The sequence below is a fragment of the Sceloporus undulatus genome, unplaced genomic scaffold (genome assembly GCF_019175285.1).
Source record: "Sceloporus undulatus isolate JIND9_A2432 ecotype Alabama unplaced genomic scaffold, SceUnd_v1.1 scaffold_14, whole genome shotgun sequence".
NCBI lineage: Eukaryota > Metazoa > Chordata > Lepidosauria > Squamata > Phrynosomatidae > Sceloporus > Sceloporus undulatus.
Window position 1 is genome coordinate 1,292,767 of NW_024802936.1, and position 9,783 is coordinate 1,302,549.

Here is a 9,783-nt window from a genome sequence, read left to right on the forward strand (position 1 = left end):
AGTCTTATCCAGAAATCTTTGTGTTGTGCTCATGCTTTGTACCCAATGGCCTGCGATTGAGCTGTGATTCTTCTACTACTTTTAAGGATATAAGATCCTCAAGGATTGTTTTGGATACTGGAAAACATACACTGAAACAGTAAACAATGCAGATAGTTTATTTCTTCCAACTAATGGAGCTGGTAACACTAACATGATACTAGCATTAATTTTAATAAATTGAGAAAACATAATAATCACATAGCCTTTTGGAAATGGTAAACAAGAAGTCTACACTAACGGGGCTTTTATTGTTTTTAGACTATGTATTGTATTGATTGTTATATGTTTTTAATTTTGTATTCAATTGCACCTGTTGCATTATTGTCAGCCGCCCTGATCTTTTTGGAAGGGCGGGATATAAATAAAGATTTTATTATTATTATTACACCTAAATTAATTATTAAGCAGGGATGAACTGATATTTCTCAGATCTCAAATTGCAGTTCAGCCATCTGTTTAGGTTAGTACTGTGAATTCAATATTTATGTATTGTACCCTGCTTTTTAAGTTTCACAGCATCTCAGATCTATTTCTCTTCAATGAAGGATTGTTATCTTGCTTTTTATCAGCTCACATCAAAAACTCTCTCAACATATGAACCCAAGAACAGGCTAGGCACATCTCCAGGGCTGGAAAGTAGTGGTAATTTTGGGGTTACTCCTTGTCCTACTCCAGAGTAAGATTTTTTTCTTAATGTTACTCCTATTCCTACTTCTGTAAAAACCTCTTACTCTTTTAAAGGGAAATAGATGAATGCCAGTCTGTTTCTGCCCAAAGGTAGGTATTTGAGGAACGTGGTGTCACCTCCCCTTAGGGTGTCACCTGGTGCGGTATGCAACCCCCCCGCCGCATCCCCCTAGTGATGCCACTGGGGCTGGTAACTGTTTTACCACAAATGTCTTCAGCTTCATGAAGTCGAAGGCTTTTTTGCATCTTAGAGGCTGAACATATGGGCTAAAATAGCATGGGCCAAGCCTGTGCTATCCTGATCCAGTTCCTAATGTGGGTAAGCCCGTGAGCCAGCGCAGGGATGAGCAAATGTTTACACACCTGCTCACTGTTGTGCCACAGACCTGCTACCGCCACGCACCCCTTAGCTTCCTCCGGCATTGCCTCTACTGAGAAGGTGTCTAACGTGAAAATGAGGCACCTAGCTACACCCATTTGGTCAGGCACTCCCTTTCCATGTGAGACACTGCAATGGGGGGTCTTTTCAGTAGAGGTGACAGTGGAGGAGGGTACGAGGCACACTGTCATCTGGTCTCCTGGGTGTTGATGGAGTTTCTGACAAACTCCATGGCAAACAGTATGTTATTTTGGCCGTCAAGGTCCCTTTGAACCAGGATTGGGACTGCCATCCAGTCTGCTCATTCATGGCCTCGGGATATTAGCTTGCATTGTCTGAACAGGGTGACACAAGGGGGAACATGGGCCTTTGGGGCTGTGTGGGCAGCCCCTTATTCTCCATTTGTTTTATATCTTGTTGAGAGTTAATAGTCTTATTCTGCAACACGTGTCAGTGCTATTTTCCCTTTTTTGTGAGCTATAGTATAGAGAAAAAATACTAAAGGATTGTCCTTCCTTGGATTTCAGCTACTAAACATCCAAACCTGACAGTTTATGTGGTGTCATCCAAGAATGATTTGGATGCTTCTTGCCCTTGTTTTGGCATCATGTTATGTAAGAAGAGAGAAAGTGGTATAACTAGAAGCATGGAGCAATGAGTAAACTTCTTGCCCTTGTCCTACTCCCCTCCCAAAACAAAAAAATCACCAAAAGCAGCTCCTCTTTGTAGCCTAAGAACAGGATGACAAAGTAGGATCATTTCAGCCTACTCCCAGAAATTATGTCTATCCATTGTGACATCTTTTAATTTACTCCTGGTTTTTGCTTCCATTTTTTAAAATCAGTTACCAATTCACAAAAAGATCTGTTCTTTTATCTAGGTTTACTCAGTAGTCTTTGATGACAGGCTTAGTCAAAGCTTTTGGAAATCCAAGTATGCAGTATCTAATGGATCAACTTTTATCTATTTACTTGTGGACACTTTAAAACACTAGTAAAGAAGGATCTCACTTTGCAGAATCTAGGTTGATATTTCTGCAGTACAAATTGTCACTCTGTGTTAAATAATTCTACCTTTAATCAGGATTCCATCAATTTAACCAGTTGTTAGGTTGGCAGAATTCCTTTTTAAGAATCAGTACTATGTTGGCCATACTCAAGTATTATAATAATGCAGCCAATAATAGTGACAAGTTGCATATTTATATTAAAACAATTGTTTCACATCTGAATTCTTTAAGAATTTTTATCATGCAATCCAGAATAATAATAATATAATAAAATTTTATTTGTACCCCGCCCTTCCAAATAGATCAGGGCGGCTTACAGAATGCACCAAAGTGCAACAATATACAAATTAAAAACAGATTAAAACAACAACAGTCCATAAAAACAATAAAAGACCCCATTAGCCCAACCTCACGGCCACGAGAGAGGAGGGAGGCCCACAGGATGTTTAGTCGGGGAATGCCTGATTAAATAGGAAGGTTTTAAGTCCCTTCCTAAATTGGGCCAGGGTGGTAGATGAGCGGAGCTCTATGGGCAGCGTGTTCCAAAGGGCTGGGGCAGCTGTGGAAAAGGATCTTCTGGCCGTAACGGCCAACCTTGCCCCAGGCACCTTCAGGAGTTGCTGCCCAGATGTTCTGAGGGTGCGAGGCGGAATGTACGGGGAGAGACGGTCCTTCAGGAATCCTGGGCCCAAGCCATTTAGGGCTTTATAGGTAATAACCAACACCTTATATTGAGCTCGGAAGCGAATAGGCAGCCAATGGAGATCTTTAAGCACAGGTGTTATATGGCTGGTCCTGGGGGCACCAGTGACCAGCCGTGCTGCCATGTTCTGCACTACTTGGAGCTTCCGAGTTTGGTATAAGGGTTGCCCCATGTAGAGTACGTTGCAGAAATCCAGTCTCGAAGTTACCAGAGCATGTACAACAGTTTCAAGGTCCCTCTGGGCCAGGTATGGGCGCAGCTGGCGAATCAGCCGAAGCTGATAACAGGTACTCTTGACCGTCGCATTCACCTGAGCAGTCAGGTGAAGGGACGAGTCAAGAAGCACCCCCAGACTGCGCACGGAGTCCTTCACGGGGAGCGTGACCCCATTCAGGACAGGTGGAACCACCACCATTCCTGGACCAGGGGGACCTATCACTAGTACCTCCGTTTTCTCTGGATTAAGTTTGAGTCGGTTTTCCCTCATCCAGCCCATTACTGACTCCAGACAGGCCACGAGAGGAGAGACGCCATCCCCAGTCACTGCATCAGTCGGAGACATAGAGAAAATAATTTGGGTGTCATCAGCGTACTGATAACCCCGCGCCCCATGTCTCCGGATGATCTCTCCCAGCGGTTTCATGTAAATGTTAAATAGCATGGGGGACAGAATGGCTCCTTGAGGGACCCCAGTTTTAAGGGCCCGCTCGCTGGAGCACACGTCCCCCAGCTGCACCATCTGGGACCTCCCAGAGAGGTAGGAATGGAACCACTGGAGCACAGTGCCCCCAATTCCCACCTCAGCCAGGCGCCCCAGAAGGATACCATGGTCTATGGTATCGAAAGCCGCTGAGATGTCCAAGAGCACCAACAGGGACACGCTTCCCCTGTCGATGCCCAGACGGAGATCATCGACCAAGGCGACCATGGCCGTCTCAACCCCGTGACCCGCCCGGAAGCCAGTTTGAAATGGGTCCAGATAATCCGTTTCATCCAAGACCGCCTGAAGCTGGATCGCAACCGCCCTTTCGATCACCTTCCCCAAGAAAGGTAGCAGCGAAACAGGCCGATAATTATTATGTACCAGGGGGTCGAGGGAGGGCTTCTTTAGGATCGGTCTTACAATGGCCAATTTAAGATCCGATGGAAATCGCCCATCCCTCAGAGAGGTGTTAATTATCCGGCGTAACAAAGTCGTTACCACCGGTCCCCCCTGGGCCGCTAACCACGAGGGGCAGGGATCAAGAGAGCAGGTTGTTTTCCGAACACTTCCGAGGATCTTGTCCACATCATCGGTACTCACCAACTCAAACTGATCCAGTGTAACATAGTCCGCGGAGGCTCTGGACACTTCTACCCTAGGCTCTGCACTAACGTCGGCGTTCAGACCTTCGCTTATGCGAGAAGTTTTATCCACAAAAAAGTCATTAAAAAGGTCACAGCAGGCCTTAGAAGGTTCAAGGATCTGGTTCAGGGCGGGAGGGAGCTGAGTTAACTCCCTGACCACCCTGAACAACTCTGCCGGACGTGACTCAGCGGACGCAATACGAGCACCATAGAACGAATTCTTTGTTGCTCGTATTGCCTCTCCATAGTCCTTCAACAGCCGGTCTAGGAGAGTCTTGTCGTTTAAGCGAAGGTGTTTCCGCCAACGGTACTCTAGTCGTCGCAGAACCCGCTTCCTCGCCCGGAGATCTTCCGTATACCAAGGCTTACGATTGGAAGCGGGCCTGAGAGGACACTTGGGAGCGATTCTGTGTATAGCCCCAGAAAGACCGGTATTCCAGATACCGGTAAGGGCATCTGAATAATACAATCATCTTCCAATTACCCAAAATCCAACATTCTTTAAAAAGTGTATTTTCTTATTCAGCCAAATTCTGCCTTTTTAGCATCTATGTGAAGCTGCTTGAAGAAATCATTTGATAAGTCTGGTCTAAACTGTCAAAACAACCTGGTCATAATAATTAATTGTACTATACAGTTCCATTAATTAATCCTAGGAAGTGGCTATTCTGCACCAGCATCCGGCAACAGTCCTAGGATGGATGGATGTGAACAAACTGACACATTTAGACCAGACAGAAGTCCTGTTATTTGGCAAGTTTGCTGATATGGAGATCTACTACCTGTTCATGATTATGCCACACTTCTACTGAAGAATCAAGTTAATTGTTTAGGGACTTCCTGGAGCTGGCCTTACACACAGACACTCCAGTGGTTTCAATTATCAGGAATGCCATTTATCACTTTAAGTTAATTCACCAGCGGTATTTCAAGAAAGTGTAACTGGTGCGCACGCTTCTTACACTCAGAATGGAATACTGCTATGCTCTCTATGTGCCATACAGAAAAACTTAATCAGTTCCAAATGCAGCCATCATTCTACTTGTAAGAAAATGTCTGTTAGATTATGTAACACCTTTCCCATACAGTGGTTTCCAGTCAGAACTTAATTTAAGATGCTGATTTTGGAAAAGTCCTAATGTGACTGCAACCTTGGATGATCTTTACCAACATGAACTATCAAATATTTAAGATTATTATTGTGAGGTTTGTTATTCATTTAAATTTGGTGTCTACTAGAGACATAACTAGAGACATTTTCCATTGTGGCATTCCAGTTACAGAGTGTCTTTCCTAGAGAGGATTGACAAACTGATATTTGTGCTTATAAGAACATTTTGAAAATATTTTCATTCAGAAATGCATATTTAAAAATATGTGAGTGACTGGCTTTTATAGCAAATTAAATGGCTTTTATAGCAAATTTATGCACAATAAGTGGTTTTTAGCGATGCTGTTTTTTTAGTATACATGAAGGTTATTGTTTATTGTTAACTCACATTTTATTTTTTATATATTTTTGCAAATCAATTTGTGAGAGTCTTTAAGAGGCAGATTATACATTCATAACATTCACAACAACACAAGAAAGACCCATTAATTAAATATTAAAAAGAATTCTTGGAGCATATTAAAAAATCCTTGCCAATAATGCCATGCAATCTTAAAGTGACATCTTACAGCTTTAAAATGTCAGTTAATATTTTTAGCATTACAAGAGATGTGATTCAAAGAGCATTCAGGCCCACAAAAGCTCTCCTACTTATGCATAAAGGTTTATCAAAATCACAGCTCCAGCACAACACTTAAGAATCTTCTCAGTGCTGGTTTCACTGTGGTTTGGGCAATGGACAAATAGTTTACTGGGAGCTATGATAGGAGGTTTTGAAAGAAAAAGTCTTGAAAGGTACATTGTGCACATCTTGGATTTCGGTCTGCAACATTTAATATCAAAATGTGTTTGAAATTTATGGCAATGCAGCAGTTCAAGGTTACAATCCTATGTGCACAAACCTAGGACAAAAATGCTATTAAGAACATTGCATGGGATCCATCTGTAAATCCATATCGTTTTCATTCACTAGTGTGAAAATGTAACTTAGCTACTAAGTACAGAGAGAACACGAAAGAAAACTTTTTACTTATATTAATGAAATGTCAAGCAACATGAAAAAATTATGAGAAGTATTTGGAAATGTAACTGCAAACAGTGCCAATGGCTCTTTGAAAACCATTTTTTTTCTGATCATTACTACAATACTTTTCTGTATAATAAATACCTTCTTAACCAAAGATTGCACACATAGCCCTGCAAAACCATCATCCCATCAGCAAAAGAGGCTTTAAAAATGTTGGAAGAATTATAAGTCGCAATATTTAACCAATTGAACAACTTGTAATAAACTGAAAAGCTGCCACTAATTCATGTTGTGGTAGGTTTTGAAAACAAATTTATCAGAAGTACTTAAAAACTGTAGAATGTAGCACGATTTCGAAAGTATTCAATCCTTTTACTCTTCCTAGAAGGAATATCTTTTCTATTCTGACACCTGCTTTGACACATGTGAAGTGCCTTATTTTATGTTTACAGCAACCCTGTAAAGAAAGCTGTGGATGACTGGGGTAAGGTCTTACAGTTAGCTTCTCAGGTGAAGGGCGTTTGAATCTGGGGTCCAAAACACACTGCAGAAATAATCCAGTTTGAGACAGCTTTAACTGCCCTGGCTCAGTACTAGGGAATCCTGGAGTTTGTAGTTTGGCACCAGAGATCCCTGACAGAGAAGGCTAAATGTCTCACAAAACTACAGTTCCCAGAATTCCCTAGCATTGAGCCAGGGAAATTAAAGCAGTCTCAAAGTGGATTATTTCTGCAGTGTGTTTTGGACCTGGGTCTGCCCATGTGAACTCCAATATTTTAACCACTAACTCACAAGAGATTAAGTTGGTGAACTGCATGCAGAATACATACTATACTACTAAACTACCATTATATTTCAAAGAGATATGCATGCTCATAATTACAGAAATGAGCAGTGTAAACACCAAGGATTTTATACTTCTGAAAAGAAGGGCTCTCCTCCTTTCAAATGTTGTGAAGTGAATTAAAAAAAATCTCTACTGCCTTTCAAAATGTAAAAATACCATGTCCATATGCTGGATAATAAAGGCTCAAACATGAAGAAAGTTTGCATCCCTTAATAGACCCTGATGAGAAATTAAATGAGTAGTGTTATTTGACTGAATCCACAACTGTAAGATTTCTTACGAGACAAATTAATCCCTCTGAAGAAATTTGCCAAGAAAACCCTACCACAGGTTCACCTTAGGGTCAAAAGTCAACGTCAAAAATGATCTGGAGGCACACAGCAATACCAACAAAAACAACAAAAACAACAAGAACCTGACTGGTCTCAAGATTATTGGTGGGCAAAAAGCCAATGCAATTATTGAAACCAAAGTACACATTAGGAGTCAACTTTTAGTTTCAGTACTTATCTCTATTTAAAAACTTCCCACCCACAAAAGCTACAGCCACAATGTTTGTTGCCCACGTACAAGTTATATTTAAAACTATGAATTACGCTGCATGACATAAACTAAATATATAAAGTAAAGAGATCAAGTGATCTCGACTTCCATTAACAGCAACATGCTTGAGAGGACACAAAAGGGAAGGGAAGAAACTCTTCCTGAGCAATTTCAGAAAATTAAAAGTTGAGGAAACGAAGGTGGGGGGGAGTGAAAAAGGAGATGTGGATATTTGAATCACTTTTGTTTCCTCTCTCCTATTTCCTTTCCAAAACAAAATGTCTAGCAATTGTTGCCTGGAGGACCAGCATGGTCTAGTGGTTTCAGCCTTGGACTATGACTCGGGAGGCCAAATTTTGAATCCCAGCTTAGCCATAAAACCCAAGGGTGACCCTAGACAAGTCATACTCTCTCAGCCTCAGAGGATGGCCATGGCAACCCCCCTCTGAAGAAACCTTGTGAAAGGTTTGCCTTAGGGTCGCCATAAGTTGGAAAGGACTTGAAGGCTCACAGCAACAACAACAACAACAACAACAAGGCAAATCTCCCTGGCTAGTCAGGAGGAGGAGAGACAGATCCCCAACCTTCCCCCAAAGTGTATCCTTGAGGATGAAATACTAAAAGAAGCCCTTTCTGAAGAATTTCCACCTTGGCTGTGAGACTAAAACATGTGCCATATATCGACTCCAACACAAGGTGACCAGATGCCCTCTTTTCCCAGGACATGTCCTCTATTGCAGCCTTCTGTCTAGGAGGAATCCCAAGATGTCCTCCATTTGGAGCATGACTAAGAAGCATGAATGGACATTTCCATGAGAGTTTTTAGCTCAGGATAACCAAACACCCTTCTTTTCCAGGACATGTCCCCTATTTTAACCTTCTGTTCAGGAAGAATCCCAAGATGTCCTCCATTTTGAGCATGCCTACGGAGCATGAATTTCTATTTGTAGGAGTGTTTTGAGCTTTTCTTTGGTCAGGTCTTTCATTTGTCTCCAATGTCCTACTTTTTGAGGTGCCTGGTCTTCTTTGCAGTCAAGACATCTGGTCACCCTGCGGCGAAGTGAACTCCTGAATATCCCTCCATTTTGAGCATGCCTAAGGAGCACGGATTCATATTTATATGAGTGGTTTCAGCTTTTCTTTGGTCAGGTCCCCATTTATCTCAAACGTTCTACTTTTCATAGTGCTTTGAGGACATCTGGACACCTGTGGGGAAGTGAACTCCTGAATAGTGAACATTCTTCCATTTGAGCATGGCTAAGGAGCATGGATTTACACTTATATCTGCACTTCTAGCTTCTCTAGGTTGTTGTGTCCTCCATCTATCTTGAATGCCCTCCATTTTGAGGTGCCTCATCCACTGTGATGAGGACATCTGGTCATGATGTGGGGAAATGAACTCCTGAATACTCCATTTTGAGCATGCCTATGGAGCATGAGTGTGTGTGTGTGTATTAACGCTTCTGGTTTTTATATGTCCTCCATTTTGAGGTACCTCATCCTCCTCTGTGTAAGGACATCTGGTCCCCTTCTGGGGAAATGAAACCCTGAATAGTGTACATAGAGAGATCTTGTAGCACCTTTGAGACTAACTGAAAGAACGAAATTGGCAGCATGAGCTTTCGTAGACTTCAGTCTATTTCCTCATATGCATTTAGTGCTTTTAGCACAAAGCCTAGGAAAGCTCCTGCTGCCAATTTCCTTTACTCTCAAAAGGTGCCACAAGATCTCTTTTGGTACTGATCCCTGAATACTGGCCACCCCTCCATTTTGAGCATGCCTAAAGGAGCATGGGTTGTACTTTATATTTGCATTCCTAGCTTCTACAGGCTGCCGTGTCCTCCATTTGTGTCAAATGCCCTCCATTTTGTGGTGCCCAGTCTTTTCAGGAGCGGGGAGGAAAGAACCAAAGGGGGAGGTATGCCCCATACACACACACACACACACACACACACAAACGTATACTGTATGTATATATTCAGGGAAGGCGAGCCCCTCTCATTCATATGCACATACATATATACAGGGGAAGGCGAGCCCCTCTCATTCATATGCACATACATATATACAGGGGAAGGCGAGCCCCTC

At 42.3% G+C, this 9,783-nt stretch overlaps 1 protein-coding gene across 2 annotated transcripts in view; it reads right to left on the reverse strand.

Moving 5' to 3' along the window:
* Window positions 1-9,783, reverse strand: part of LOC121917286 (tyrosine-protein kinase Yes) — a 35,651-nt gene that overhangs the window by 25,278 nt on the left and 590 nt on the right. The gene's annotated exons all lie outside the window — the stretch shown is intronic.